The following is a 13,530-nucleotide window of genomic DNA, read 5'->3' as shown; positions in this document are numbered from 1 at the left end:
CGGAGTCGGCTTGACTCGGTTTGCAATGGAGGAAATTGCGTTGGCGTTCTTCGTTGCAGATGAAGTGGATGCAATAGAAATCCCATTATTATATCACTACAAATGAATGACTCAAGTGTCTGTTCCTTTGAAAACAAATCAATACAAGGGGGGTTGAATCCTGTAAAAGACAGAACCACTTATTACTTCAAAACTACTTCCGTCAGTGGTCTTGACCAGTTTGCATTTATGAAGAATGCACAAATGTGTTTAATCGTTAATGTCAGATATGCACTAAGTAAATACATTAGTTCCTGCTCAAGATTAGATTCAACTTTATTGTTATTGCACAGATTACAGGAACTGAGACAACGAAATGCAGTTTAGCTTCTAACCAGGTGCAACAAGCAGTGAAGTGAAAAGTAATGTACACAATCTACAGAATAAAAGATACAATGAAGTGAATGATGAATAAACAGTGAGGGGTATGAATACACTAGACACACACAGCAGCCTGTGAGCAGTATGAACAGTGTGTACTAATACACTAGATACACACAGCAGCCTGTGAGCAGTATGAACAGTGTGTATGAATACACTAGATACACACAGCAGCATGTGAGCAGTATGAACAGTGTGTACTAATACACTAGATACACACAGCAGCCTGTGAGCAGTATGAACAGTGTGTACTAATACACTAGATACACACAGCAGCCTGTGAGCAGTATGAACAGTGTGTATGAATACACTAGATACACACAGCAGCATGTGAGCAGTATGAACAGTGTGTACTAATACACTAGATACACACAGCAGCCTGTGAGCAGTATGAACAGTGTGTATGAATACACTAGATATATAAAGCATGAAAACAGTAAGCAGTGCAAGTATAGTATAACATATATAGATATTAATTTCATGATGATAAACATTGTGGAACAATGATGAATAATGTGAATGGAAGTGGCGACGTAAAACTGACACAAAACAACAACAAACGTTAGCCGGGCCAATTGGAGAGTTTCATCAGCAGCACGTGGTAAAACCCACCAATTTTCGAAAGGATTGGATAACAGCTCTTGGACGGAATTGGGTGGGGACCGAGGTCCGGAGTCTCCAGAAGTGCCTGCACCAGCAGCCATCTTCATCAACTACTGTAGCGTCACCTTGGATACGAGTCCAATCAACTCACAGACTGCCTTGGGCGCTGAAATGAGCGCCCTTTGACCATCAGATCTGACCACGCTGATTGGCTGAAATTATGTTTCGCCTGCATAGTTTTCAGGTCGCAACAGTCAGCAATTGGTTGGCTGCTGCACTTACTTGGGCTCTTTTGTCAGCGCCCCAGACGAGAGGGGGTAATGGTACACGGGCAAAGATTTCTGCGGCCAGGCAGGAAACACTTGACTTATCAGTAACTTATGACATCGTAACACAATTTTAAACGAGATTTTAATGTAGATTATACATTTCACTGATACCAACTATATAATATTTTACCATGACGTCCACTCATCTGTAGGCGTTCACTAGAACCACAGCGTTAATGGGTCGGAGAACCATTTCGTGCTAATGTCGCCCACTGACATTCGCATGAACGTACAGTCAAGGTGTTGCCGGCATCAAATTCAAAATGAGAGAATAATTTCAAGTTTTTTGATTTTCAAATCATTGTATTCTGTTTTTAGTTATGTTTTACACAACGTCCCAACTTCATTGAAATGGGGTTTGTATACAGTACACATTAATGTATGTATGGAACTATTAATCTCTCTGTATTGCTTTGGAGCAGATGGCTGGTGTTTCACATTTCACCTTTGAATAAGGTCATTTCTGGAAGCATGTTATGTAAGAAGTCGGCAGAAAAGACTATCAATCAGTGTCAGGGACGCATCTGCATATGACAGTGAATCATGAGTTCTGGGTATTTCATAATACGCTTATTTCCTTATCAATAACCCCCCCCCCCCCCTTTTTTTGATTTCCCCAGTTCTTTCCACCAAAGCAAGTGATGCTTAGAATGCGCATTGGGTTTGGATTCACAAAGTAATGATACGTACAGCAGTTTCCATGTTCTCATAAGGGTTGAATGCTTTACTCCTGTGTCTTGCTGTAAGCGACCTTGGGTCCCCTGAAAGGCGCTCTATAAATCTAAGTTATTATTATTAGTATTATTATTGCTTTAAACAATTTAGCTTTCATTGAGTACTCTGGGGAGTGGTGTTCACTGTACTCTGGTTAGAGTTCCCATTCATTGACATTGTGTGCAGTTATTGTCTGGTATGAAGCAGGTACACCTGTTGAACACCTGAGAGGTCAACATGTCCCAACTCCTCCCACTAAGGCAATGATGAAGAACTCTTGCTTCTTGGTCGCTCTAAAGCAGGCATCCTCAAAGTCCGGATTCTGGTCCGGATCCGGACCGAACCACAACTGTCTCTGGACTCTGAGCAAATTATACTTTTCATATGTATTATCTGTGTTATCTGCGAGACATCGCCACAACGCAACGAGTCAAAATGATCCGCTTTGTCCATAGACTACAAACAGCGCTCTGCATGTCCTGTTCCACTGTCTGTGTGTGTCTGTGTTTTCCCCCCAAACAATCTGCGAATCAGAGGCACAGTACGGCGGGTCTTCACGGAATGCGGGTGGGAAAAATGTCCGTGTCTCTTTCAACCTGTCTGATTCAGAGCGAGAGTTAACAGCTCATCTAGTTCCATCTGTACTGTAGCTAGTAGCCTAGTTTCACCGACCGGGGTGGCAACTGACACCCTAAAAATAGGCCTTGCCACCCAGCTTTGTTTTGAAAGAAAAGTTGTAGCTCATCGGACATTTATGAGAGAAAGTCTCTAATGTCCGAGTGCAAGTGAATGCAGCACAAGATGCACGTCATGTAACCCCTCCCCCGGTCCTGGCGCGAGCGTGGACATATGGCGGCGATTTCATTTGAACAGGACGGCGCAAAACGAGAAGCATTCGGACCCAAGCACTGAAGGAATGAGGTAGTTGCGGTCTGACAGAGTGCCTGTCAGTGTGGCTGCACTCAGCATTGAATCAAAACGCACTAAAGCTGTTGGTCTTAATAAGTTTGTGAGGCGTTTTGCTGAACAAGATGGTAATCGCGGCATTCAGCTTCATCAACTTGATGCTCTGCTCACGGACAGTTTTAAGTCCTGAGAAAGTCAAATAAGACGGTGTGTAAAACTTCACTGCCCAGCCAAGAAAAAGTAACCACTTTGATTTAACTAAGTTAGTAGGTAAGGGCTTTCCACTGGATAATAACTGAGTATAAAAGAATGCATGACTGAAGTGATGGAGACCATGTGAAGGCAAACACAAAGAGGAAATAACAGGTCAAATCAAGCAAATCCCCCTCTCAGATTCCACAGCAACCAGAAGAACATAAATACTGGCTGGTGATTTGATTCATCAGCTTTGTGATGGAATAAAAAATGCACAGGGCATTTCCTTAGCTGTGGGTGAGTCCGCTGACACCACTGACAATGCTCAGTTGCTGGTGTTAGTGAGTTTTTATGATGAGGCAAAGCGGGAGTTTGTTGAAGATGTGTTGGGCCTGACGAACCTCAGTGGAGACACAAGGGGGCAAGACATTTATAAAGCAATAATGGGAATGCTGAACGAAAAAGAGTGCAGCTGCCTTTATTCATACCTGCAGCTCTTACTCTGCGACTCTGAGGGGTCGAGCACAGACACAACAACAATGAAAACTGCTGCATAAATATAACTTTTGTTTTTGCAACCTCGTGTTAAGAATCTTGTTGCAATTGTTTAAAAGTTTGAATGACCGTAATAAACGGACCTTTGTCTTATTGAAACATTTATTTTGGACCTTTAAGATTTGTATTGAGTACCCCTGCTCTACACCTTCCCCTGCCGCCAAGCCTTCCTGGACTCCCCCGAGGTACGGACACGAACATGATCAAAACAATGTGTTTCTCACATATTGCGCATGTGCTTCTAACATGTTTCTCTCGTGTCCTGCAGCCGTTTCCCCAAAGACCACAAGTTGGACGAGTTCTGGATCGACTTCGACGTGGGCTCAGAGTGTGTGAGCTTCTTCATCGACAATCCACAGGTAACACACCTCCACAGCAGGAGAGGACTCTTTAAAGTAGAGACACTACATACTGATATACACCTGAACATCAGCAGGAGAGGACTCTTTAAAGTAGAGACACTACATACTGATATACACCTGAACATCAGCAGGAGAGGACTCTTTAAAGTAGAGACACTACATACTGATATACACCTGAACATCAGCAGGAGAGGACTCTTTAAAGTAGAGACACTACACACTGATATACACCTGAACATCAGCAGGAGAGGACTCTTTAAAGTAGAGACACTACATACTGATATATACCTGAACATCAGCAGGAGAGGACTCTTTAAAGTAGAGACACTACATACTGATATACACCTGAACATCAGCAGGAGAGGACTCTTTAAAGTAGAGACACTACATACTGATATACACCTGAACATCAGCAGGAGAGGACTCTTTAAAGAAGAGACACTACATACTGATATACACCTGAACATCAGCAGGAGAGGACTCTTTAAAGTAGAGACATTACATACTGATATACACCTGAACATCAGCAGGAGAGGACTCTTTAAAGTAGAGACACTACATACTGATATACACCTGAACATCAGCAGGAGAGGACTCTTTAAAGTAGAGACACTACATACTGATATACACCTGAACATCAGCTGGAGAGGACTCTTTAAAGTAGAGACACTACATACTGATATACACCTGAACATCAGCAGGAGAGGACTCTTTAAAGTAGAGACATTACATACTGATATACACCTGAACATCAGCAGGAGAGGACTCTTTAAAGTAGAGACACTACATACTGATATACACCTGAACATCAGCAGGAGAGGACTCTTTAAATGTAAAGTATGTGTGTTGCAGGGCTTCCTGTGGGACTCTTTAAAGGGGACCTATCATGCAAGATGCACTTTTGTACGCCTTGTATACATGAATGTGTCCCCGGTGCGTCAGGGAACTCACCAAGTGTCAGAAAACACAACCCTCTCTCTTTTCCTCCGTACCCAAATCTCTAAAAACGGGGCTGCAACGGATCTGATACAGATTTGAGCTGCAGCTGACGACGCCCCCCTCCTTTGCAGGGGGGCGTGGTCAGCTGCAGCTCATTTGCCACAGAATCAGCCCTTGTGAAGACAGGGCTGGAATAGAGCAAATAGAGCAAAATGAGGCATGGCTAAAATGCATGATCTGTTTGGTATTTTGAAAAAAAAACTTCACAGACATGTTTTATATAGGTATGGCCCTACAATATATTATTCAAATAAAGCGTGATAGGTCCACTTTAAAGTAGAGTGTGTGTGTTGCAGGGCTTCCTGTGGGACTCGATTGTCCTGCAGCAGGAGGAAGTGGATCTCTACAGCCTCAAAGGTAACTTCCTGTCTGATTGTTTATATTTCATCTCTATTTGTTTATTTATCCCTCATGACGCTGTGTGTGTTTTCCCAGAATGCAGTGGGGCAGAGGCGGTCCTCAGCGTGCGGCTGAAGTTTCCCATCATGCACCGGGACAGCCCAGGTCAGGTGGTGCAGCTGAGGTTCGACAGCCAACACCTGAGCAAACTGCAGGAGGCGATGGGGCGGGTCTTCATGGTACCTGTCAATCAAATATCTGCAGATATCAGCTTCAGTGAAAACAGAATACAAATCTATTTAATTGTAATAATAATCATGTCAGAATATGGGTGTGTTCCCCCCCTATGAAACAGAAAGTGAAGTGTTCCTCAGATGGTATGGTCCAGGTCTCCCCCCCCGCTGATGAGCACAATGGAAGGTCCTACCGCAGGAAGAAAGCAAAGAGCAAGCTGAAAGGTCTTCAAAATAAAAGCCCTACGTTTATAATACTGTCTGTCCGACTCACCTGTCTGTCCGACTCACCTGTCTGTCCGACTCACCTGTCTGTCCGACTCACCTGTCAGCAGGACTCACCTGTTCCGAAGGTAACCTCAGAGGAACCTGTCTGTCTCTCTACGGTCCAGGTCACCCGCCCCGCTAACAAGCACCATGGAAAGACCTACCGCAGGAAGAAAGCAAAGATTAAGAGCAAGCTGAAAGGTATATAATATAATACTGTCTGTCTGTCTGACTCACCTGTCTGTCGGACTCGCCTGTTTGTCTGACTCACTTGTCTGTCTAATACTGTCTGTCTGTCTCTCCCACAGTCCTCCCCATGTCCTCCCCAAGTAGTCTGGACTCACCTGTTCCGAAGGTTGTGTGTGTGTGTGTGTGTGTGTGTGTGTGTGTGTGTGTGTGTGTGTGTGTGTGTGTGTGTGTGTGTGTGTGTGTGTGTGTGTGTGTGTGTGTGTGTGTGTGTGTGTGTGTGTGTGTGTGTGTGTGTGTGTGTGTGTGTGTGTGTGTGTGTGTGTGTGTGTGTGTGTGTGTGTGTGTGTGTGTGTGTGTGTGGTGTGTGTGTGTGTGTGTGTGTGTGTGTGTGTGTGTGTGTGTGTGTGTGTGTGTGTGTGTGTGTGTGTGTGTGTGTGTGTGTGTGACCTCTCCTCTCTGTTTCAGGTGAATCAGGCAGAGCTTCTGTTCGATCAGATCTTTCACTCCTCCCCCACACACTCCTCAGGTAAGTACATTATATACCTGTCTGTTGACTCATCAATAACCCCCCCCCCCCCCCCTAATTAAAACCACCTCAGAGGAACCTGTCTGTCTCTCAGGGTTACCTGAGGGGGCGGAGCAACAAACGTCTCAGGTGCAGAAAGACATGTTTGGAGACCTCTCTTTCATTCCAAAGGTAGGTTATATTTATATAATTATTATATTAAAGGTACAGTTTTTACTGGTGGTCTACCTGTGTTTCAGGAAGGGTTCGGTTCTGGCAGGAAGAGGTCCGCTCTAGACTCAGGTATTATTTATTATCTCACTCTGCTGATGGGTTAAAGCTCACTCTTTAACATTTAAGATTATATTTCTGTTTCTGTCTGAAGGTTACCTGTTAGACCAAACTGAGGGCCCGCTGGGCAAAACCAGGAGGGAGGAGCCTGAGGCCAAGGGGGAGGAACCTGTGTCAGAGGGAGAGGGGGTGGAGGGGGAAGAGCCTGTGTCAGAGGGGGACGGGGTGGAGGGGGAAGAGCCTGTGTCAGAGGGGGAAGCACCTGAGTGGGAGGAGCCAGAGCCTAAGCGGGAGGAGCCAGAGACCGAGTGGGAGGAGGGGGAAGAGCTGTGGGAGGAGCCAGAGCCAGAGTGGGAGGAGCCTAACAGCCTGCAGACAGGTGGATATGTTATCATTTATTAACATGATGATGTTTGAATGATTCTTAAATCTGCTGCTCACCTGCTCCCAGAGTCCTCACCTGAGGGGGCGGGGCCTGTGGGGGGGGTGGAGCCAGGGTCTCACCTGACGTCCGATATCACCGCTGCCTTCAACACCTTTAATTCTCAGCTGGATCACCACTTTCACCGTCAGTGCCGACCCTAAAGGATTTTATTATCAATAAACAAATGAAGTACTTTAAAATATGAACTAACGATACGTTTCAGGGCTGCTGGAAGAACGTGGAGACAGAAATACTCCAGTCGTTAACAAAATGTCAACAACAGGTCTCCTCCCTGCTGACCGCTGTCCATCAACACAGGTAACACATCTGTACAAGTACCGCCCACTTTATCACACCTGTCCGTCAGTACAAGTACCGCCCACTTTATCACACCTGTCCGTCAGTACAAGTACCGCCCACTTTATCACACCTGTCCGTCAGCACAAGTACCGCCCACTTTATCAAACCTGTCCGTCAGCACAAGTACCGCCCACTTTATCACACCTGTCCTTCAGCACAAGTACCGCCCACTTTATCACACCTGTCCGTCAGCACAAGTACCGCCCACTTTATCACACCTGTCCGTCAGCACAAGTACCGCCCACTTTATCACACCTGTCCTTCAGCACAAGTACCGCCCACTTTATCACACCTGTCTGTCAGCACAAGTACCGCCCACTTTATCATGTGTGTGTGTGTGTGTGTGCGTGCGTGCATGTGCGTGTGTGTGTGTGTGTGTAGGTTGGTGTTGCTCCACAGGTTTCAGAGCAGTGTCACTGATCAGCTGAAGAGTCTCCATGATGATTCAAACCGTCTGACTTCCATCAACACACAGACCCTGGTACACAGAATACTGCAGTAATACTGCTGCTACTGTACTAATATACTACTACTGTACTAATACTACTACTGTACTAATACTACTACTGCTACCGTACTAATACTGCTACTGTACTAATACTACTACTGTACTAATACTGCTACTGTACTAATACTGCTACTGTACTAATACTGCTACTGTACTAATACTGCTACTGTACATATACTACTACTGTACTAATACTGCTACTGTACTAATACTGCTACCGTACTAATACTGCTACTGTACTCACTAATACTGCAGTACTGATCCTGGTACAGAGAATATATTTAAGAATAAAACACATTAGTAGTCAGACCTGATCCAGTTCTTCTGTCTCTCTTCAGAACTTCTTCCAGACTGAGATGCAGCAGCTGGGCTCGTTCTGTCAGGAGACCCTGACCATGTGAGTCTGGATCTGAGTATGAGTCTGATCCTGGATCTGAGTCTGTTTCTGATCCTGGATCTGTTTCTGTTTTGTTTCCTCAGATTAAGGTCATTGGGTGGGGGTGAGTCAGGGGCGGGGCATCCATCCATCCATCCAATGAGGGAGGAGGAGAGCTCGTCCAATCAGGAGACTCCCTGAGCTTTAATTTGTTAAGATCCTGACCCTGTGGTTCAGGACTTCATTCAGATTCAGTTCTGATGTATTTTTGTTTACATTAAAGAACCGGTTCCCGGCTGGTTCTGTCTCTTTGTTTCAGCCTCGGAGCTTCTATAAATCCTGGTTCTGTAAAACTAGTCCACGTGTCTTTCATTAAAACTGTCCCTCACACCTGTAGACCTGAAACTGGACCTGAAGAGACCCGGTCCTCTGAGACCGGAGAACATTCATATAAAGAGCTTCTGGACTCTTGAGGTTCTGGTTCCTCAGTCAGGTTTATAAAGAGCTTCTTGACTCTTGAGGTTCTGGTTCCTCAGTCAGGTTTATAAAGAGCTTCTGGACTCTTGAGGTTCTGGTTCCTCAGTCTGGTTTATAAAGAGCTTCTGGACTCTTGAGGTTCTGGTTCTTTAATACAAAGCTGAACAAAGCAGCATCACTTCACCGGTCCTGCTCGGAACCATTTAGGATTTGGTTTCTAAATAATAGTTAGATAAAGTTGCACAGTATTCCAGCTCATCATTACAGTTATTCCACAGATGAACACCTTTTGTTTTGATGCAATGAACGATGCATTTGAATACTTACGCTCACTTGAAAAAGGGAAAGAATGGGAGATAAATATCTCAAAATGGTATCATAGGGACTTGGCTTGGCAACTGTCACCAGTTCAAGTCCCGGCAAGACCAAGTGCTACCGAGGTGTCCCTGAGCAAGGCACCGTTCCCTACACTGCTCCCCGGGCACTGTTCAAAATGGCAGCCCACTGCTCCTAACACAGGATGGGTCAAATGCAGAGAAACCATTTCCCCAAGAGGGATTAATAAAGTATATCCATCCATCTTTCAGTTGAGACTCTGTAGGATGCTTCAGGAAAAGACCAAACACTGTCTTTCAGTCGCCAACATGTGTTTTCGAGACACTGATATTAACGGGGAAACCCTGCAGGACTCAAATGCCTCGTCTCTGTTGCCCCTTTCACACCAACGCGTTTTCAGCTCCGGCTCGGAGCTGGAGCCTGAAAAGTGACGGTTTTTCCTGTTCACACCGCAGCGGCGCCGCCTCTTAGCTCCGGAATCCGGTTCACTTCCAGCTCCAAAAAACTCTGGGGAACAGCTGGGACGCTAAATACGAAAGTGCCACACACTGCAGTTCATACATGGGCCGCTAGGGACTGGCTGCAGAAAGGAGCAATTTCCATAGACCCCCATGTTAAAATGCCCAACTTTACAGCAGAAAAAAAACATGTTTCTACCATAGACTGTATATATAAATGGACGTAGTGTCCGTGACGTCACCCATAGGATTCTGAAGAGTTGCCGTGAAGCCCTTAGTGGGCGGAGTCGGCCACTAACGGCTCGACTGTGACGTCAGAGTCTAATCCCGCCTGCTCCAAATAAGGGCAAAAAGGCGGAGCCGAGGCGGGACCTGCTGCCTCAGAACTGGAAGTAAACAGAGCTAGCTCAGGCTAAGAAGCCAAGCTAACATGAAATACATGCATACCAAGTTACTGCTAACAGTGTCGTTCGCCTATATAAACGTTACATTCATAATCAAATGAGACAATCTGCAAGAGAATTAGCTATATTCTGTTATTCTTAATGCTTGTCATTCACACGTTGAGAAAAGACGGACTCCACCGCCCGGACCTAACGGAGCCGCAGCTCCGGGACGCCGGCTGGAGCTAGCCCCCTGCGGCTCCGTTAGCTCCGGCGGCCACCACTGGGATAATCGGGTCCCCTATTCACATTTGCTCCCGTTTAGCATTATGGGCGTCATAGCCATAGACTATACAAGTCTTACCCAAGGCTGAATCATAAACTAAAATGTATATGTATGCATAAAGGGTTACGTCCTTAGCTGGCTAATAAGTAGCAAGCTAAGCTACCAAGCACACAAACACCTGCGAACGGGGTTAACATGTATAATATTATCATTTTAGACGTCTTAGAAGTTCTGTTAGTACATTCAAGCGCACAGCACGACATTTTAATCTGGTATTTGTAACAATATTCCCTAAAAGGCACAATCACCACGAACACGGCTAAAGCTAAAGGGTCAAGTACAGCACTATGACTAACTAACGTTGTAGCCTCTATGGTTGTAGCCTAGCAGAGTGGGCAAGTTGCTGTTAGCTGACAGTGAGGCATGTACGTGTCCATCAACGTGGCCACGCCCTAATGTATGCAAAAACTTTAAGACCTAATATAAATAAAAGGGTCGTGTTAGAAAACAATTCACTCACAGATTCATAATCATGAAGGTGGAATCTAACTATATCGATAATAATATTTATTGCATCCAGGGGTAGAAACATTTTTTTTTCTGCTGTAAAGTTGGGCATTTTAACATGGGGGTCTATGGAAACTGCTCCTTTCTGCAGCCAGTCCCTAGCGGCCCATGTATGAACTGCAGTGTGTGGCACTTCCGTATTGGCTTCCCGGCTCTATCCCACAGTTTGCTGCTTGGTTTCTACCCATGGATGCAATACATATTATTATCGAGGTAGAGACAGACAGGCAGAGACAGACAGGTAGAGAGAGACAGGTAGAGATGGACAGGTAGAGACAGACAGGTGTGAGACAGACAGGTAGAGATGGACAGGTAGAGACAGACAGGTAGAGACAGACACGTAGAGAGAGACAGGTAGAGACAGACAGGTAGAGATGGACAGGTGTGAGACAGACAGGTAGAGATGGACAGGTAGAGACAGACAGGTAGAGAGAGACACGTAGAGAGAGACAGACAGGTAGAGACAGACAGGTAATTGGGACATGTAACACCAAGTCAATCAATTCAGAATTTAAGGTAAAACACGAAATGAAGAAACAAACCTGGAAGAGACTGACCCAGCAGCTGAGAGACAGACAGGTGAGAGACAGACAGGTGAGAGACAGAAATATGAGAGACATACAGGTGAGAGACAGACATATAGTGGGGCAAAAAAGTATTTAGTCAGCCACCAATTGTGCAAGTTCTCCCACTTAAAAATATGAGAGGCCTGTACTTTTCATCCTAGGTACACTTCAACTCTGAGAGACAGGATGGGGGAAAGAATCCAGGAAATCACATTGTAGGATTTGTAATGAATGAATTGGTAAATTCCTCGGTAAAATAAGTATTTGGTCTCCTACAAAGAAACAAGATGTCTGGCTCTCACAGACCTGTAGCTTCTTCTCTCAGAGCCTCCTCTGTCCTCCACTCGTTAACTGTATTAATGGAACCTGTTTGAACTCGTTATCAGTATAAAAGACACCTGTCCACAACCTCAAACAGTCACACTCCAAACTCCACTATGGCCAAGACCAAAGACCCATATTGCTTTTTAAAATATATTTTTTAATTCACTTCCTCCTTCCTTGAGTTTCTTTTGTCATGGTCCTCTGCAGCAGCTCTGCAGGTATGCTGTCTGCTAAACAAGGCCAACTGTCGCCTGAAGGAAGTGTTTAAAGTATTCTGTGCCAGCAGCAGAAGAACAAGCTCCTTCTTTGTTTTCTGTCATGTAGAAAATGTATGAAGGAAGTTATTCACATCATGCGGTTGTCACAGAAAATATAAACTAAATATTAATAAAAAAATACTGCGAGATTACTAGGATTTATGAAATATGCTTGATCTGATATTGCAGGAGTGGGTCGGGTTGCAGTTTGAGAAGTTATTCAGAAAGATAAATATATTGATGTACTTGTTTCACTGAACCGGTTTGAATGTCTTTGTTCCAGCTGCTCGTGTTTCTGCCTCTGAAGCAGCTCCGCAGGTATGCTGCTTTCCTAACAAGCACACCTGGCAAACTTCCTTGTTCCTTGAGTTTGTGTTTTACTTTTGATTGAACCTGTTGAGCCCGGAGCCTGTTTTTCAGGCTCGAAAATGACATTCCCAGAACAAATGACTTCACTTCTAAAAGGAGTAAATTAACAATCTTTTTTCTCAAAGAAATTATAAACCTTTGAGTAGGATGTAGAAAAGTCAGAATAAATCTAGATTTTTTTATTTTAAAGTAAATTCTGATTGAACATAGTAAAAAACTGGAAATGATAGTGTCCGTCGAAAGAAAAAACATTACTTATAGTGAAAACCACCCTTGAATGATGGGATAGTAGACTAAAAGCTTTAGGAATACAAACTATAACATATAATACGTACCCTGTATCAAGATGGATGCAAAACAAGTGAGATTTGACCTTTTTAGAGAGGTTTAGAAGAAAAACCCACTTCTGGGGTCATTTGGGTGGATTTTCCATATCTCTGGCCCCCAGTGGTCGATTTTGGTGATTGACACCTCTTTGTAACCGTTAGAGCCAATAGCCGCGTTCACACCGGGGTACTTTTCCCCGTACTTTTCACGTTTAGTTCCGTTAGTACCCCTTATGTCGCGTTCACACCAAAAAGAGTACTGAGTGTCGGGAACTTTTACCCCCATTTTTAGTGCCTGCTGAGAGATTTTAGTTTCCTGGGGGAAAAAAGTTCCCCAGTTCTGATGGACGAATTGCAAACCACGCCCCGTAAAACTCTGAAATGTTTTGTAGAGCCGCCATTTTATTATCCTTATATTAGCATTATTAGCATTAGCATTCGCCCAGCGCAGAAACGCAGAGAGACTAACTTATGGCAACACAAAATAAAACATGGGAGCGGTGGAGATGAGGAGGTGTCGGCGTTCTGGCGATTTACTCGGAAGTAGAAGCTGCTGGGACTCCCAGCAGCTTCTACTGAAGCCTTCCCCAACTCCGGGGACTTCCG

At 44.7% G+C, this 13,530-nt stretch overlaps 3 long non-coding RNA genes across 3 annotated transcripts; all 3 read left to right on the top strand.

The window, feature by feature from the left end:
• The first annotated feature begins 5,376 nt into the window (after positions 1–5,376).
• LOC117464434 (uncharacterized) lies at positions 5,377–5,874 on the top strand. The gene is made up of 3 exons (XR_004554086.2): positions 5,377–5,440; positions 5,519–5,661; positions 5,778–5,874. It is a non-coding gene; the product is annotated as an uncharacterized lncRNA (long non-coding RNA).
• A 700-nt stretch (positions 5,875–6,574) lies between these two features.
• On the top strand, positions 6,575–7,081 carry LOC117464433 (uncharacterized). The gene is made up of 4 exons (XR_004554085.1): positions 6,575–6,637; positions 6,732–6,808; positions 6,877–6,919; positions 7,002–7,081. It is a non-coding gene; the product is annotated as an uncharacterized lncRNA (long non-coding RNA).
• Positions 7,082–7,559: 478 nt separating this feature from the next.
• Positions 7,560–8,598, top strand: LOC117464432 (uncharacterized). Its single transcript, XR_004554084.2, has 3 exons — positions 7,560–7,649; positions 8,073–8,172; positions 8,538–8,598. It is a non-coding gene; the product is annotated as an uncharacterized lncRNA (long non-coding RNA).
• Positions 8,599–13,530: the final 4,932 nt, after the last annotated feature.

Source organism: Pseudochaenichthys georgianus, chromosome 19 (assembly GCF_902827115.2).
Source record: "Pseudochaenichthys georgianus chromosome 19, fPseGeo1.2, whole genome shotgun sequence".
In the NCBI taxonomy this organism is placed as follows: Eukaryota; Metazoa; Chordata; class Actinopteri; order Perciformes; family Channichthyidae; genus Pseudochaenichthys; species Pseudochaenichthys georgianus.
This window is presented reverse-complemented; position numbering and strand designations above follow the sequence as displayed.